The sequence below is a fragment of the Polyodon spathula genome, chromosome 14 (genome assembly GCF_017654505.1).
Source record: "Polyodon spathula isolate WHYD16114869_AA chromosome 14, ASM1765450v1, whole genome shotgun sequence".
Taxonomy (NCBI): Eukaryota; Metazoa; Chordata; class Actinopteri; order Acipenseriformes; family Polyodontidae; genus Polyodon; species Polyodon spathula.
Window position 1 is genome coordinate 2838987 of NC_054547.1, and position 16979 is coordinate 2855965.

At 43.8% G+C, this 16979-nt stretch overlaps 1 long non-coding RNA gene across 1 annotated transcript; it reads left to right on the top strand.

Annotated features, from left to right (window-relative positions):
• Positions 1-10801: 10801 nt before the first annotated feature.
• On the top strand, positions 10802-12333 carry LOC121326346. Its single transcript, XR_005951468.1, has 3 exons — positions 10802-10885; positions 11226-11389; positions 11966-12333. It is a non-coding gene; the product is annotated as an uncharacterized LOC121326346 (long non-coding RNA).
• Positions 12334-16979: the final 4646 nt, after the last annotated feature.

Consider the following 16979-nt stretch of genomic DNA (forward strand, 5'->3'; position numbering starts at 1 on the left):
GTATAGTCATTTTAAACAGGAGCATTTATAGACAGCATAGTGTTGCATGCTGGGGATTGTAGTTTCCTGGAGGGGTTCGACTTCAAGGAGTGTTTTTCGGGTCCCGGTATTCGAAATGATGCAGCGACGCTTGCTGGTGAAATATTGGATGACAGTTTTTTTCTTGTAGGTGCCGTATAGCAATACTCAAGTTTAGTAATGCAATCTCTAGTGGGGTGCACGATCATTATAGAAAACGCAGATTTTGGTGTTTCAGTTTGACCAGTGGCTTTCTTGACCCTGTCTAACCACTGGATTAGTGGTTACAAAAATTTCCAATAATGAGCTTCAAATGCAATGTAATATTTGTTTCATTCCCCTTCATTTGTATGGAGGTTGCGATCGTTTTGAGTGGGTCTGTCGCTTCGATATTGAGTCCTTGTCGTTGTTCTCTACATCTGCCTTTACAGTCTGGCGAATGGCAGCAGCGACACCTAGTGTACAGACCGCGCCACTGTAGAATATTTGTCAGTGTGGAAGCTTGCTCGTCACGGAAAGTCGGTGAAGTTGAGGACCAGATGGTACTGGCGGAGGCCGGAGTCATTCCTCTTTCATGCAATGTATCTAATACAAAAACACGACTTCTGACGTAAATAAACAACTTTTGTTTTCGTAACCTCACCCGATTTGGTAACGCTGTCTGCTACATGTTGATATGTTTCTGCAGGATATAATTATGTTTCTATTACACTATGTAACACAATTTTTGTTCCTGGGTAGTAAGTGTTATTTCCTAATTGCTTATGCCTCTAAAGTATAGAAAATGGCTATTATTCCCCACAAACTTTGCTTTTGTGACCAGGACAGTGATATTTCAAAATATCACTATTTCCAATGGGAAAACGGGCAAATGTGTGTCTTTTCGTTCACATAAAGTCAGAAAAAAACAACATATGAATCCAAATTAACATGTATTTATACTAAAGTAATGCAAAAATGACTACAAAAGATTCAGAAGTGAGTAGTTTTTCGAGATTTACGATTATACTGTAATACACACAGCACTCTTCCAACACTCGCTGAGATTTTATAAACCCCGCCCCTATAGCTTTCCTTTCAGGCTGAGAATAGAGGTGATTGGGCGTGGTCTATAACGTCCTAGAATTCTGACGACCAATCGGCTTTTCCCCTGGGCGTGCCTGCTTATCCTGGAGGGCTCGTTAACTGTTTTGTGCAATTAAAATATTGCGATCCCTGATTAAAAGAGGTTGCGGGTGTGTCAGCAGCGTCAGTGGGAGGTGTGCACTCTGAGAGCAGTTGTGCGGCAGTCTCTGAGGCTATATCGCCCACAGTAGCAGCGGCGCTTGTGCAAAGTGCATTGGAAGCTGCACAGCTGTTTGGTTTCCTCTCTTGATATAGTTTGTGCATACAGCCCCACGTGGCAGTTTTGACTCGCTCGCAGGGAAAGCTTATCTAAACTCTCCCGTTGGCTCTATCCATATGAAATGCCACACAGTGATCACTGTGCTTCTGCATCTCGATCCCACGGATATTAATAGCTCCTGACTCCGACTGCTAGTCTGCAGCTCCATCTAGAAAAACAAAAAAAACATTCAATTTATATAGCTAGAAAAACAATGGAAAGAATATCGGCGTCCGTGTTAATCTGGTTTTTAGCAGCTGTGTTGTGCTGTGCTGATGCTTCTGCAATTCAAGGTAAGGATATTATTATCCTGTTTTCTTGTGTTTCTCGTCTGGCTATATCGATAGTTATTCTGTATTGCTTTTTTCTTTTGGTTTGTTTATACCCGTTTTGGACCATGTCAATTTCAAATGTAAACTGTTTCTCCAACTTTTAAATTCTGATTTGCTGTGTCGATTCATGCTGAAGGTACCCCACGTCCTCACGCTACGTCACTGGAATTATTCGAATCATTATTATTTGGTTCACTTTCTGCAACCCAATCTGTCATATCCCCCGACATAACTTTACCAGGATGCAATTATGTTTTGTTCTTTCAGCTGTATTTAGCAATGTCATTTCGGTGGCTTATTGGTTGTAGAAAAAAAAAAAATCTGGCTCCATCTGCACATTTCCTTTTGTGGTCATACGTTATATATTTTTGGGTAAGCGAGCATCGGTTTGCAAGCAAGGCTTTCCGTCCGTCGCTTTGGTGCTGTACTGTGTAAGCTACCGTGTAGTTGCATAAGAGACTCCCGCTGTATCGCTCATTCTCCAGCAGCTCCGATTCCTGTAGCGTACCATGGGGCTGAAGAAACCTTTTTAAATGTGTTCAAATTGGCTTTAAAATGCATTTTTGACGCGGGTGTTGTTCAAGAACCGTGTATGTTTTGAGGGACCAGTTTACTTATTGCCTTTATTTGTGCTGCTGTCAACCCCACCCATCCAAAACCGATCAAAAGTAAATTAATACTGCCTTGATCCCCATGTAAATCCCTCTACCATTCCCATATATCAAAAACATTCTAGTACTGTCTTAAAAAAAAAAAAAAAAAAGTTTCCCTACTGTGGCAGTACACACTGTAGTATATTATAGGATTCTGTAGTGGTTTTGAATGGTACTATGTCTTTATATTTAAATATGTTCCCCACGGTTTGAAATGTTACAGAACAGACGGCTTGAGGGCAACAAAACCCATACATTCTGTCTCTGTGTCCCAGCGTGGCCCGGAGTGATGGGTGAGGGGCGTGAGTTTGCATTGACAGGGAATAGTTGTATTCTGTGTGATATTCATGAAACCGTTGAGAGAAGGGTTGGGTACATCAGACTTTGCAAAAACAAAGTGTTCTTTGAAAGCTTTGAGAATCTTATTATCAGTGGTGTCCCACATGTTCTGCTCAATCCCAGTGCATAATGAATACAGTTTACTGATAATACTCTGTAGGTACAGTACATGCAAACCTCTATTGATTAAGGCTGTGTTGCCATGCCTCCAGTGTCAGAGCATTTTTAAATCGAATTACAAGAACTGTGTCCCTTAAGCGTGAGGGACTGGGGACAGTGGAAGACTAATGAAAGTCTTATAGCTGGAAGTTAGGTGTGAAAACATGTTTTAGGATGATCTTAATACCGCTAGCATGTTCATGTTTAGCTGACAACAGTATCGCCCAGGCCTACATTAAACCCTGTTTCTGAGCAGCAGTGACAGAAGTTGCTGCAACACGAAGCAACTCGCATGCTGTGGGTTTGGCTAGGGGGTAATGTGAGGGTGCCAAGGCTCGGGATCAGGGGAGCACCAAGGCTCGGGATCAGGGGAGCACCAAGGCTCGGGATCAGGGGAGCACCAAGGCTCGGGATCAGGGGAGCACCAAGGCTCGGGATCAGGGGAGCACCAAGGCTCGGGATCAGGGGAGCAACACGTACCTCAATATTGACTCGCATCTGACGCTTCACTAACCTCAGCCTCACTGTGACAGAGTCTGTATATGCTGGGAAGACCCCTTGTCTTTCAAAAATGCACCAAAGTACCTGAGCATTGTAAAGAACAGAGAGGTAAGGAAGCCTATATTAAACATGGCAAACCACAGTAAACGCACAGTACAACAGGCACATGTACTGTGGTTAACGTTTAAAAGGGAGGCATGGCTACTGTGTCAGTGTGCATTAAGACAGTGGGGAGCACACTAGCGAATGAGCAGCCTGAATTATTGGGAGCTGTTTAAGTGGATATCCAGCTGAGCCAGTGCCTAAAGAAAAAGGTGCAGCACAGCCGCCTCGCCATCTGCTCACACTTTATCCCAGAAAATTAGAATTTTCCACTTGATGCACGAGATCAGAAGCTCGTTCTGCACTGCCTGTCTACCTGTGAAACTGGCTGTGCTGCATGGCTTCTCTGTTCTGCACGCCATAAAATTAATAACATGTTGCAACTTAAGCGTTAAAAAGAAATCTAATAGAAGTGCCCCCCCGCCCCCCCTTGAAATAGATTTTTGAAAAGATCCTAATGCATTATTTAACCCTTTTTCTAGAAAGCCCACATGAGGCATTTCTCTTTTCCAGCAGGGTCGATCATTACAGAAAATATGATGCAATTATTAGTCTGGGGAAGCAAGCAGTGAAATAAAGGAAGCATTGGCAGCTACTGTGTTGTAGAGCCTCCTCGTTCAGCTTCATAGGAATGAAGTATAGGTGTGATTTATATTTCCTACTGTATAAAACATGATATCATTAATAAGTAACAGGCATTCTACTGTGTGGAAGAGCTTACCCCTAACTGAGCGATATATTCTCCACTACAGGGCTATATTATTCATTGTTTGATACTTATTACAAATTTTAAGGAAGTCCAGCCTTTTTAATGTCACTTCAAAGGGACTGAAATATACAGTAATACTTGGTATCTCATTGATTACAATGCAGTCTATCTACAGTGTGCATGTATAACACAGCTATACACATTGCTGTGTTCTCTATGCTATATTGTGCTACCTTGTATGCCATTGCTTTTCCACACATTACAGCAACTTACTTGCATGTGAACTTTGAAATCTTATGGGTTTGTATCTTCAGTGACATCAACTGGGGTGTAAAACTAGGTATAAGGCTGTGAATGACGGGAGTGATAATGACCAAAGTGATTATCGGGACTCCCATTATAGCGTATCCGGGACGTTTCAATGTGGTGATTCATTAGCAGAGAGTGATATTACAGCATGCATGTTTTGACTGTACGTTTGAGTATTCATTGGGATGCTGAAACACTGTTTGGACATGGGAGTTGCATGTTGGCCCCAGTACTAATCTGTCATTAATCATGATGCAGAGTTCCACTGGCGGAATCCACATGACATGCCCTGGGAAGCTGCTGCTTGAGCTCCAGCAGGCTGCTAGTGGTCCAGTATCACAGAGGAAAGTGTTTGGCATTAAATCATAGTCTGCTGATCTGAGTGTGTGTCAGTGTGTAGTAACCCCAGACTGTCAGCAACATTTTACAGATTAAGCCATCTGGCCGTCACAATTCCAATATTGTTATTGTGTTGAAGGCTGATTAGGTTAGCAGTCCGGTGTTTATGAGAGCTGGCAGAATGCTGTTCCTGATGTGTGGTGCAAGGGCTGGTCAGTGCTCTTTCACACTGCCCCGAGGATCCAGAGCGCAGTGGGTTAGGGGCTGTGCTGCTTTTGGCAGCAGGGTGCTTACTGATTCAATGCTGGTGACTTGCTTTCTTTGCAACCTGATATCGACAGAAGCAGCCGTGCTTGATGGCAGCAACATATAATTATGGACACCCTGAGAAGCCTTACCTGGGAGAGCTATAATTACACACATGGCATAGAAATGAATGCAGTTTAACTGAATTAGACTGAGGCCAGCAGCACTTTAAAAGTGCAGCAAAATAGCTAGGTGAGCACGTGGTCATTCTGCTCAAGGAGAAGTGTTTCTACTTAAGCTAACTGAGCGATTGAGACCATGCGCCAATCAGAGCAGTCTGATGCTGATGTGCAGATGAAATAATGTGAATAACAAGCTGACGTGTTCAGACAGCAGATAAGGTCTTGGTGGTCTTGTTCAGGGTCTTTGCCTTTGTTTGTGGTTCTGTTGTGTAGGCGGCTTATTGTTCTTTAACAAGGATCAGCTTCTCCTCCTAACTGTGCATCCCAGTTGAAGAGGGAGCAGACAGTCCTTGCAGGGATAATCTGGGATGCAGAGCAGGATCTCCTCCACACCTCTCCTCTAATCTAGTTCCGGGCTGTCCCGGACAGTGCTGCACCTAATCTGCGGAGGGCTGCTTCATTGTGCTGCACAGTATTATCAGAAGTAAGAATTTCAATGCACAGTGATGAGAAGAGCTGTGTCAGCAGCACAGAAGGATGACAAGAACCCTGGGACTGGTGTGAGGTACTGTTCTGACCCCAGAATATAATATTTATATTACCACAGTAACGCTGTGTTTCGAGGACACTGGGAATACATCAATGTGGGTGTTTCGGGTCAGCGGGCAGTCAGTCACTGATGTCACAACTTGAAGAGGGAGGAGCAACATTGAGGTGCCACATTCCACAAGTACCTGCAGGATGTTGTACTTGTGGAATGTGGCACCTCCATGTTGCTCCTCCCTCTGCTTGTGATACGATGACAGAGCAGTATGAGGTCGGTTTAAGGTACGCCAGCTAGCAGTTGGGGATTGGCATGGCCATGGATGCCACAGCAGAGACCTGTTTGCATGGAAGAGAATCGATTTAAATGGGCACAGACAGCACTGTAAGTGGTACTGGTCATGTTATACATTGCACCGCTATACAGCAGTCGAAGTGCAGTGCAGACTCTGGAGTGGGCGCTCAACTCCTTCATTCTAGTTTTGGAGTTGTCTTGGTTCAAGCCCAGGCTCTCTCTCATGTCGGACAGTCATACATCTGAGTTTTATTTTCAGATTGTTAGTCATTTTTAAATATGCTCAAGTGAGAGCATTTTCTAAAATAATCAAAGAGAATTCTCCCATTGTTTTTATGAATTGGCACAGTTTGCAGTGACTTCAGACTGTGTAAACACCCCCTGTACACCACTGGTTACTTGAGACAAAGCAACTTGGTACAACTTTTTAGCATGCATCCTGTTGTAAGCAAACAGTTGCTGAGTGCAGGGATAGGCTCCTCTGCTCCATTGCAGCAAGTTCCTTTATTGTTTCTGTGACCCTGCTGAAGTTCACAGGAATATTTCTTGCAGTGCAGTGGGCTGGAATAGCCAATGTTGCCTCCCCTTGCACAGATATAAACGGGCTTTGAAGTGGTAATACCCAAGGCTTTTAAGGACCCTTCTACCTACCTGTCATTACTAACATTCCCACCTTTTATCTTATCCATTTGTAAAAGTTTTCCGATGGCGAGGGAAAGCTCCCCCTGTCTGGCGATGATCATTGCTGTCTTGCTGCAGCTCGGCTCCCCGATCCAGTTTGTCTTGGAGTGGATGAGTCACGTTGACTTGGGCACTGTTCAGCGGGCTGCTAGTTGCTTTGTGCCAGTTCACAGCGGAGATGACTTGGGGTGGAAGAGCATGTTCTTGTTTACTGTATCACAGCAGGGGATGTGTTATCTGACTGTGACACTCTGCCAGTCTGCCCCTTCAACACATCCTGCTCTTTCTGTTTTTTATGTAACGCACACGCTGTCAGATTTAGTGCTATTGAGTACTAGGACTTACCTACAGTTTTGCTTATTTTCTCTATAGCAGAGTGGTCCCTCTTTTTTATTAAGCTATCTGACATCAAAAAAACAGCCAAATATTTTAAACCGTGAATTCGTGAAGGGCCTTGTACAGTAACATATAGAACTTGTATAATTTACTGCCAACATGACATTACAGAGAATTCACCACATTTCTGAATTATTGACTTGGAAATACCGAGGGAGCACTCTATTCAAATGGAAACTCTAGAGCCACACTGACTCTCAAAAGCCAGTTTACAGAAATTCAGGATTTTATCCCAAGAGCCACACTGGACTTTTGTGCCAGTCGAATCTATGGGTTTGTATTCTGAAGGTCCTGGTATAAACCAGAGCCTCTTCCTTGAAGCTCTTAGCGGGCGGATTCAGTTGCGTCACAAATTCCAGGTGCGAGCGGCTGTCGGAAATCATTTTATATTTGGCATTCGCACTTCATTATGTTGATCAGTTCACAGCCCGCGCTGCCATGTGGCGGTGCTTCAGGATAATTGGAAGTTTCAGTGTCGACGTTTGCTTGTGGAAAGTCTTAATTGGGCTGCATCCTCACTTGAGTTCTGTCTCCGACTCAGGATCTGGGATATTTGTTGCGTATGTTTTATACAGTGTGAAAATTGCTGATGGGGAAAAGAAACAAGCCTGTGAATGAACACTGACAGCTCTTCAGGGAGGAAAATCTGAAGACATGTTGGCAGAAGCAGCGTGATCATGAAAACCCTGTTCTGTTAGCCTGGCAGCACCCACTCTCGTCAGGGCCTGTGCACAGAGGGAACTTGCAAACTGTGTCTTGTGACTGCACAAAGATTTTGGCATACTTGGGTGCAAGGGAACCTCATGTTGTTTAAATATATCATTCTCATCTAATAACACAGCAGGGAGGGTGTTATTATCCTCCCTGCCTAAAAACTAATTGTTTTATTAGTTTACTGTTGATTATCACCCTCACCTGGCTAGTATTGTAAATTACAGCCAGGTGCAGATTATTTAAGGAAAGCAGACAGTCTCTTCAGGGCTGCTGTGTGAAGGAGCCCGATTTTGAAGAGGTGCTCAATCGTACTAAGAAAGGTAACTGTGTTTTTAGCCAGTAAACAGCTTAGCTGTCCGGCTCATTAGAAAAGGTTCCTGACATGTAGTCAGCACTCCAAAACGGAGGTAGAGGTTTTGTTTATTGAAAATAGCACGTTAGTGCTCAAAAAATTTCTGTGTCATGAGTTCCTTTTTAAAGGGAACATTTTTTTTATGGTGTTTTCAGTCATTCTTACTGATTACTTCTCAGGAGCTGGTTTTCAGTACTAGTTGCCTGCCTTTTAGATTTTAGTGTATTTTAGATTTAATTATACTGTATTTAAATAAGTAAGTAAATAAATAAATAAATAAAGCGACTAGCAAACTGTGCATGGGTACTGACTGAATGGAAATCTTTATACGCATTACTTTGCACTGATTCTATACAAAAACAATTTTCCTCATGTTTTGGTTTGAAATGCTTTTGAAGGATACCCTCTCTAGATGGGTGTTGTGTTTTCAAAAAACTGAGTTTACTGCTCTGATTCAGGGAGGGAGGGTTTCTTGTTTTCGTGACTTCTATAAACAGCCAGAGACTTCAGGTCTAGCTCTAGTACATCACCTCCAGGTTGAGGGCTGGAGTAGCAGCCAGTTGCCTGGCAACCCTTCCAGCCTATGATTGGCTGGAGAGTGACACAGCAGAGAGGAGCAGGAGCATTGCACTTAACTGTGTTGCTTTCTTTTTTGTAAACCAAAATAAAAAATAGATATTTAGTGGATATTGTACTGGTGCTGGCCGTGGTGATTGTAGTCCAATCACTGGGATGATGGTCAATTTCCTGGATACCAACAGTATTTGTATTGTCTTATTTTCTTAACCGGCACACTCTGTCTCTTAGTGAGAGAGGCTTCATTTATCCATAACTCAACTCCAGATTCTGTCACTTCTTGGCCACAGTGATACAAAGCAGTCACGTCTTTCCTGGTGGTTTTGAAACATCACGAGGGGGCAAACACTTTGTGTGTGTGTGTGTATATCTATATCTATATCTATATCTATCTCATCTAATCTAAAAACAGCAAACTGCTCTCTATCCAAGGACAATCAGGATCCAACAGGATACTCGGCAATCACTAGAAATACTATTGAAGAAGAAACCTAATTGATAAACTGAAAAGTCACCATTAACACTAATGTCTGAGTAATTAAAGCAGGCTTCCCTTGTGTGTGTTGGGGGGGATGTTTTTTTTTGTTTGTTTTTTTTTTTAAATTCACTTCAATCTCACCAGATGTCACGCCGGCCCTGACGACCAGCCCGTCAGTGGAGAGCACAGTCGCGAAGGGACTGATCTCTATGAGTCCCCCGCTGCCTCCAACTTCAACACACATGACCCTCCCAGCAGAGAGACCATCAACCACCGTACAGAGTACAGACACACTGGCCAGCCCAGCCAGCGACATAGAGAGACAGGCCAGCACCAGAACATCGCTGAACAGCAGCACTATACCCCCTGCCAGAGCCAACGAGACCCTCCCCGCGCTGCCTGAGCTCGGAACCAACGAGACCCTCCCCGCGCTCAAGACTAACTGGACAGAGGGGAACACCAGCATGGAGAGTGCAGCAACACAAGAGCCGGCCACAACATTAACACCCTCCCAGGAATCAGAAGGTATTACAACTGTTCAGTGTCATAACAGGGATAGGAGGCAAGGGATACAACGGTGTTGAGGGTGTAGGGGGTGGGAGAGTAGTGATTACAGCAATGGTGGTGCTGAAGCATAAAATGGTCTACTTCACCTTCCTAGGTCCAGCTCTCAGACCCACACTACAGTGCAAGCTGTGCCTGCTACTCTGTACTCTGAGTTGAGATGCTCTTGAATTCTGCACACTGCAGACTGGATGCAGGCTACTGTAGGAATGAGCTGTGTGAAGCACTGGTGACCAGTCCCTCCCAAAGCCAGCCCAGATCAGAGGCTACAGTCACAGCCCCCTCTCTCCTCACCAAGGGCACAATCTCTGTCACAGGTCAGGGACTTGGTTGCGGTCTGAGCAGATTTAGGTATTTCAGTGCGGCGACACACAGAGGAGCAGCCCCCTCGGGAATCTGACTCATTTATCTCATTGGACAGGCAGTTCCACTGACCTGAAATAGCAACAGGAAGTCATGTGTGAGAGTCATGTTCTGTCTCTGTCTGTCAAGGTTTCCGCATGCAGTTAACTGAATAGTTTGGTCTGTTAAAACAGTGTTTTATAAGGTAAAAATTCAATAATTTCTAATAGTGTATCAGTGCTAAAGTACATTTCACCTTAGTAATTTAGATTGAATGATTTTGAAGTTGGGATTAAAGTTTAATGTCATGGTCTGTTCTGGTAATATGTTTAGTTTGCTGCTTTGGAATAATTAATTAAAACCTGGAGACCTGTGGACAGCATGTAATACAAGCAGACTGATTTCATGAATGTTTGTTTCCAGCTTCCACAGGCAGCCCAGAATATCCTCCTCAGTCAGCAACCCCCGCTAACGTGAAGCTGGGAGCAGAGTCCCCAAAGACTTCAGAGAGCCCAGAGGAGATCCCAGCTTCCCCCACCCTCCCCACCCTGCCTCCCACATCCCCCCCAGCTGCTCGCCTGGTCTCTCCAGCCGCCCCCACACCCCCGCAGCCCCTGCCAAACTCAACCAGGTCTCGCCCCCGGTCTTCGATATTGGAGACGACCAGAGCGGTGAGACACCTTTTTTCAGAAACGAATATTTTCTAGTTTGAGTTTCTTTCATTCAGAATTAAAAATTGTTACGCTGTTTGTAAAACAACAATAAAATGAATTGAGATGTACTGTGTTTTAGACACTCTAATAGGAAAACCAGATAAATATGGGGGATGCTTTTGGGAGTATAAATGATGCGTATTTCCTCATGTGTGATCGATGAGCTGCAGTTTTAACTTAGTGATCTGTTTTGATTTATTTTAGGAAGAAAATAATTGACTGGTTTATAAGAAACCGAGATGTGCTGTCCTAAACGCTCTCTCTCTCTCTCTCTCTCTCTCTCCCCCCCCTTCCCCAGTGGTGTCCGCTCAGAGCCCTGCCAGCACATCCATGGAGCCCCTAGTGGCTGGTCTCATCTCCCTCTTCATCATCGCGCTCGGCCTGGTCTCCACCCTCCTCTACCTCAAGTTCCAACAGCGCCGCGTCCGCCCGGAGTTCCGACGTCTCCAAGACTTGCCCATGGTGAGAGCCCAAGCTGTGGGTTGGTTGTTTGGAATCCGATCATGTTGGAGACACAGCGATTGGGATCTCACACAGCTGCTGTGAGGTGGAGTCCCTGGGGAAACTCCCAGCTCCCTTTTGAAGCAATACTCATCCACTGTCTCTCCTATGCTATTCCAAGCAACCAGCCATTCAAAATCTCAAAGCTACAGCACTCCAGGGGCTAGCTGGAGTTTCAGTAACAGATGTTACTGCAGCCCTGATGAATTCTGGAGGAATGTGCCACAGTTTCCTAGGCAGGGCAGAAACCCAAACCACATTCCGTTGTGATTTTATAGAGCAGAATCCTCACCAGGGGACATATATGGCATGGTTTACCAGTGTGGTGAGAGAGAGCAAGAAAGTGTAGTCATGTTTTACATATTTACGTTTCTATCAAAGATTAATATAATGGAAAACAGTTAAGTTTTTAACTAAATGTTCAGTAAAACTTTTCTACTTACGAAGTGGTAGAACAATGGGGCTTGTGTTTGACTTAATAGCAGCACAGAACAGAGTGCAGTGCAGCAGCTCCTAATCCCTGTGTTTGCCTTGCAGGATGACATGATGGAGGACACCCCCCTGTCCCTGTACAGCTACTGACCCGTCCCTACCGCCACCGCGACACGCCGCCCGTTCCAGATTGCACACGATTAGTCATGTAGAAAAAGAAGTGCTCCGTGTGACGATGAACATGCTTGTTTTCTTATCGCACAGCTGACTGTGTACGCATCGTAGACACTGCCTGCAGGGATTTTAAAAGACCTGCCTGTCCTGACCAGGACCCTAGGAGCTGCCCTGGACCTTCTGCCAAAGTGCACCCCTCACAACACTGCCACTGCTACCCGGCTCTCAAGAACCTCCTTGTATCTGCCCTCTCTTGCATCGCTCTGTTTTGGTGAAGCGCCACAGAAAAGAGCTGCTTGTTAAATCACACAAAATTAATACTTAATGATTGTTACAACTTGAACCAAGCACAGGTGGGAGGGTGGGGTGGGGGTGGTGTGGGGGGACCTGGACTGGAGGACCCCTTTGGAAGAGCTCCCTCCAGGGCAGGGCAATGTTGAGGCACATTGTTTAGTGTTGCTAGAAGCAACTGACAGTATTCCAGACTGACCATGTGAGATATTGCCAACAAACGTGCCATTTTTGTTTTTTCAAGGTAAAGCTTGTGCAGGTGTTTTGACAGCTTAGTGCTTTTAAAAAGCTGTTGGGCGCTGGAGCAGGCCTGGGAAAGGGTTGTGTGCGGTTATTTTGGATTGGCTGTTTGTAGTTGATGCACTTTGTGTGTATATATCTTTATTTTTTCACATTAATGCAAAATTGTAGTTCTGCTGGAATGAATAGAGGATAGTTTTTGTTTCCTGTTTTAATAATAGATTGCAAAAAGGACACGCAAATATCGAACACCCTGTCAGTTGACATGGCTATTGTGTTTGGGTGATTGCTCTTCTGTTACTGGCAATGCTGACCCCTGCAGGCGATTCAAGACCAGGTTGTGTGGTGGTGGTTAGTTTGCGCTTTGAGCTCAGGCCCAAGATTGTCATTCTCACTCCTGCGTGCAGAGAGAACAGAGTTCACCCCCCCCCCCTACTTCAATCGGGACATTTGTAGCCTTAGATGCAGAGACACATGATCAGACAGGATCGGAGATTAGGAAGGGGTTTAATAAAGAGAATGGAAGAAAGAATCAAAGGCCTGTTTGCTGTGCTGAAGCAGAGGGTGTGGAGGCAAGCAAACTCCCATTGAAGTTGAGCCACTATTTGAGTTGATTTGCCATGCAGTTTGGGGCTGGCGTGGGATTCTGTTCTCTAGATGATTGTGTGCTTTACTTTTTCAAAAGTTTTTCTTTCTTATTGAAGAGATGGGGGAGGTCCTGAGCTCTGCTCGATTTGTGTTTAGATCATTGAAACAATCTCTTTGGTTTTCTGTTCTCATGATGGAGTCTCGAAGCTGGCCTCCTTCCCTCCTGGAGTTGTATTTTTGCTTCGCTCTGCTTTTGCATTTAAGAAAGGTTGGTCTTTTGCTGTGAACTGTGCCTGCTCTTGCTCCAAGATTTGGGGGGGACTACACTTTATAGTTTCTTTTTTGTTTGTTTCTGTAATGTAAAAATAATGCACTTTGAATTTGTAGTTTCCTGCCTTGTACTGTACGCCCAAAGAAACCATTAAGAATGGGTTACAGGATTAAATCAAATTAAAAGTGGCAAACAATTCTGTTTTAGTTTTTTTTTTTTTTCCCCCACTTTAATGACTGTCCAATTTGAGGTTCTATTATAACTCCATATTAACTATACCAGATCACTCTCAATGCTGTGCCACAGGAATCACAACTGTATTATTGAATGAAGATCAAACTGAATTCTTCTCTGAGTTTCTAGAGTTTCTTTTTTATTATTTCTACCAGGGTTTTTTGGTTTATTCTACTGCTTTAACTCGCCTGCACATCAGCGTCTAAATTCTCACATTTAGAATGCATGGTTTAATTCTGTAAGCAATGCCCCGAGCAGGGAGAGAGGGGTGGGGCAGGAGAACATCCAGTGCTGTCAATGCAGCTTGTCCAGGTCTGTCATTACTCCATGGTCCGTGAGGCCAGGACTCTTCACTATTCAAGCGTTTTATTTTCTGAGTTGACCTCTCTCTGGCTCCCAGTAAGCCCAGCCTGCTGCCTGTTCTTGCCAGTGTGCAGATGCTCTCAGAGTGACTCAGCAGAGTGATCCCTGGAGTTCTGTACTGCTTGTTTTCAGGCTGTGTTCCTGTGCATACTAGCCAGGCAGCACGTCAACAGGGGCTAAACAGAAGCATCTAAACAATTTTAGAGATCGCAATTAAAGAACAATCCCATCTTTTACCGCGCGCACACATACACCAAGCCAAATGGAGGGTGTAAGTGCCCTGGTTCAGTGTCTGTCTGTCTCTCTTCCTTGTCACTTCTCTCGCCTAACACTCTCCCGGCTCAGTGCAGCTAACAAGACCTGTCTGTCCAGAATAAGCTGGCAGGACACACAACCCCAATCCACGATGCTCGCTTTGTGACCTCCTCGCACACTTATTTAGAGAAGCAGTTGTGAATGAGTAAATAATACATAAATACAGTATTTTTTTTTTGGGGGGGGGGGGGGGGGGGGGGGTGAGGCTAGCATGCATTTGCACCTCCCATATACCCCAAATTAAAGACCAGCAGAGGATTTATTTTCTTTTTTATCGGTCTCCATGCATGAAAGGGTTAAAGAAATTAATTGTTGCCATTAAAACTAGACTGTGTGAGAGACTATTGTGCACTAAAGTTCCAAAGTGCTTTGTTTGTCATGCATTATGAAATAAGATCCTGTTTTGCTGTGTTTGCAATTGCTTCTTTTCAAACTCTTCTGTATTTGCCGAGAGGCCTTTTGAATAATTTGCTTGATGATGCTTGTTCAAATAAAGCCCCCCCGCCCCTCCCCGTCTCAGCAGTGCCTGTGTTTTTAATGGTTTATTAATGTATTATTTGTTCCCATGCAGTACAGTACAGGCGCTAGAGGCCATGATTAAGCAAGACGGACGCTGTCAGTAATCATTTCTGCATTCACAATGTTGTTTCTTTCTCTGCCAGAGCCACTTGCTATGTGCCTGGAATGTGCAGTTCTGTGGAGCTGCCAGTCAAAGGCATGATTACAGTCTACACACACACACACTAATGCAACTGATGAGTACATATGATGAATAATCCAAGGTGTTGGAAAACATGGATCGAGAATTGATTAGGGGTTTGCTACGCATGTGGACTGGCAGAGCTATACTGGTGTTCTTTTCTGAAAAGAGACTAATATTGCAGATAGCAGACTGTTTGGTTCAAATTGCATGTACTGCTAACCACTGATAGAGACGATGTGTCTACAAACTGCCCAACAATGACTGCAAGCTAACGAGATAACGATGCTGTGGACTAGAAGGGAACAGGCTCTAAAGACTTCAGAGAGATCAAAAGAGATAATCCCACTGGCATCAAAGGGGGTCGCAAGGAGATAACAAAAGGCAGATGTATGGACCTTTTGTCTCCAGGAGTGTGAAGAATGCACTGAGTTCAGAGGTTGTCACACTAGACCACACACACAGACACACACATATTAACACTCACACAATAAATTAAATTACCTTGACCATTGGTTAAGTGTCAGAGAAAGGGGAGGTGGACCATCTATACAGAAGGGTATTTAATGTCATGCAAACATTGTAATGTTGAGTATTGTGTTTGTCCTGTACCTGGGACCAGACTCCCTGCATATTTCAATAAACCTGGCAACTGATTGAAGAAAAGGACACTGTTCATTTTCTTGAATCTACTTACTCACCATCTATTTTTTGTAAGTTATTTCACAAGGGCTGTCAGAAAATACTTATTAAATATTTAACAGGGACAGTCCTATAGCCCTCTATTCAAACTCTTATATACAGGCAGATATATATCTCTTTTGTTATTTATATACCAGTACTCTATGTTCTCGCAAATGCAATTATGTAATAGAAGTGCAGTTAAACACAACACAATTCTACCTGAAATAATGTTTTTTAAAATAGTGCCTTTCGCAATAAAAGTTGCTGCAAAGTGCTTGAATAAAAATATTAATAAGAGAATGCATGAACAGCAATAACAACAAAAGAAAAACAAACAGTAAAACATTCGCAATACTTTATCAGTGTTACTGTCTCAACTTACTATAACGGTTTACAGCAAAGCAAGTTTAGAAGCATCTATAGCCTTGCATATACACTTCCCTTCGGCTGTAGGGGGGGCTGTACTCAACAGACTCATAGGCTTGTATGTTGTGAGAGCAAAGGATTAACTGCATTTTCTTCGAAGACAGCGTGACCCAAGTATGAGCCCATCTGTCTATTTGCATGAATATACGGTCTGTATCATGGTGGTGAGCAATGATGAGAGCTAGCACACACTGTGCTACAGATGGGACTGACAATAGTCAGTAGCAGAAACCGTATACACTGCTCTTTATTCATTTACAGCCATTTGAATGCGGTTAAGTATTGCTTATTGGATTTGCTGCCAGGTCTAATAGAGACCGTCTGCACAGTTAATGGACGACTGTTGGTTTGTTGTCTCCTTGAATAATGTGTTGAGATTCAAATGTGAAAACCCTCACAGCTCACTTTCCAGGGGGGCCCTTAAATGCACAGCATTGCATTAGAGATGCTACTGCACTGTGCATGAGGACATCAGCGGACTGGGTTCACTGTGCAGTACAGTCCGGTTTTATCTGTACAACCCTGCCGTGTGGCATTCTCTGCTATTCAGGTATCAAGAAAGAGATCAAATGTCTTTCCAAAGTGACTTTCATTACCAACCACATTCTGAGTAAGAAAACAGATTCCTCCATTGTAGATGATATGAACGTCAAGGATTATTTGACCAAAGTTGAAATGCCTGTTTCACAATTTCAGAAATATCTGGTTTTAACATGTTTTTCTGAATCTGTTTGTTGTACAGTATTTGATCATACTTCTCCTAACTTCAATTAAAAATAGTTTCCTTTTGCCAGAGAATAAAGGCTATGTTTGTATATTACATTAGACACTTT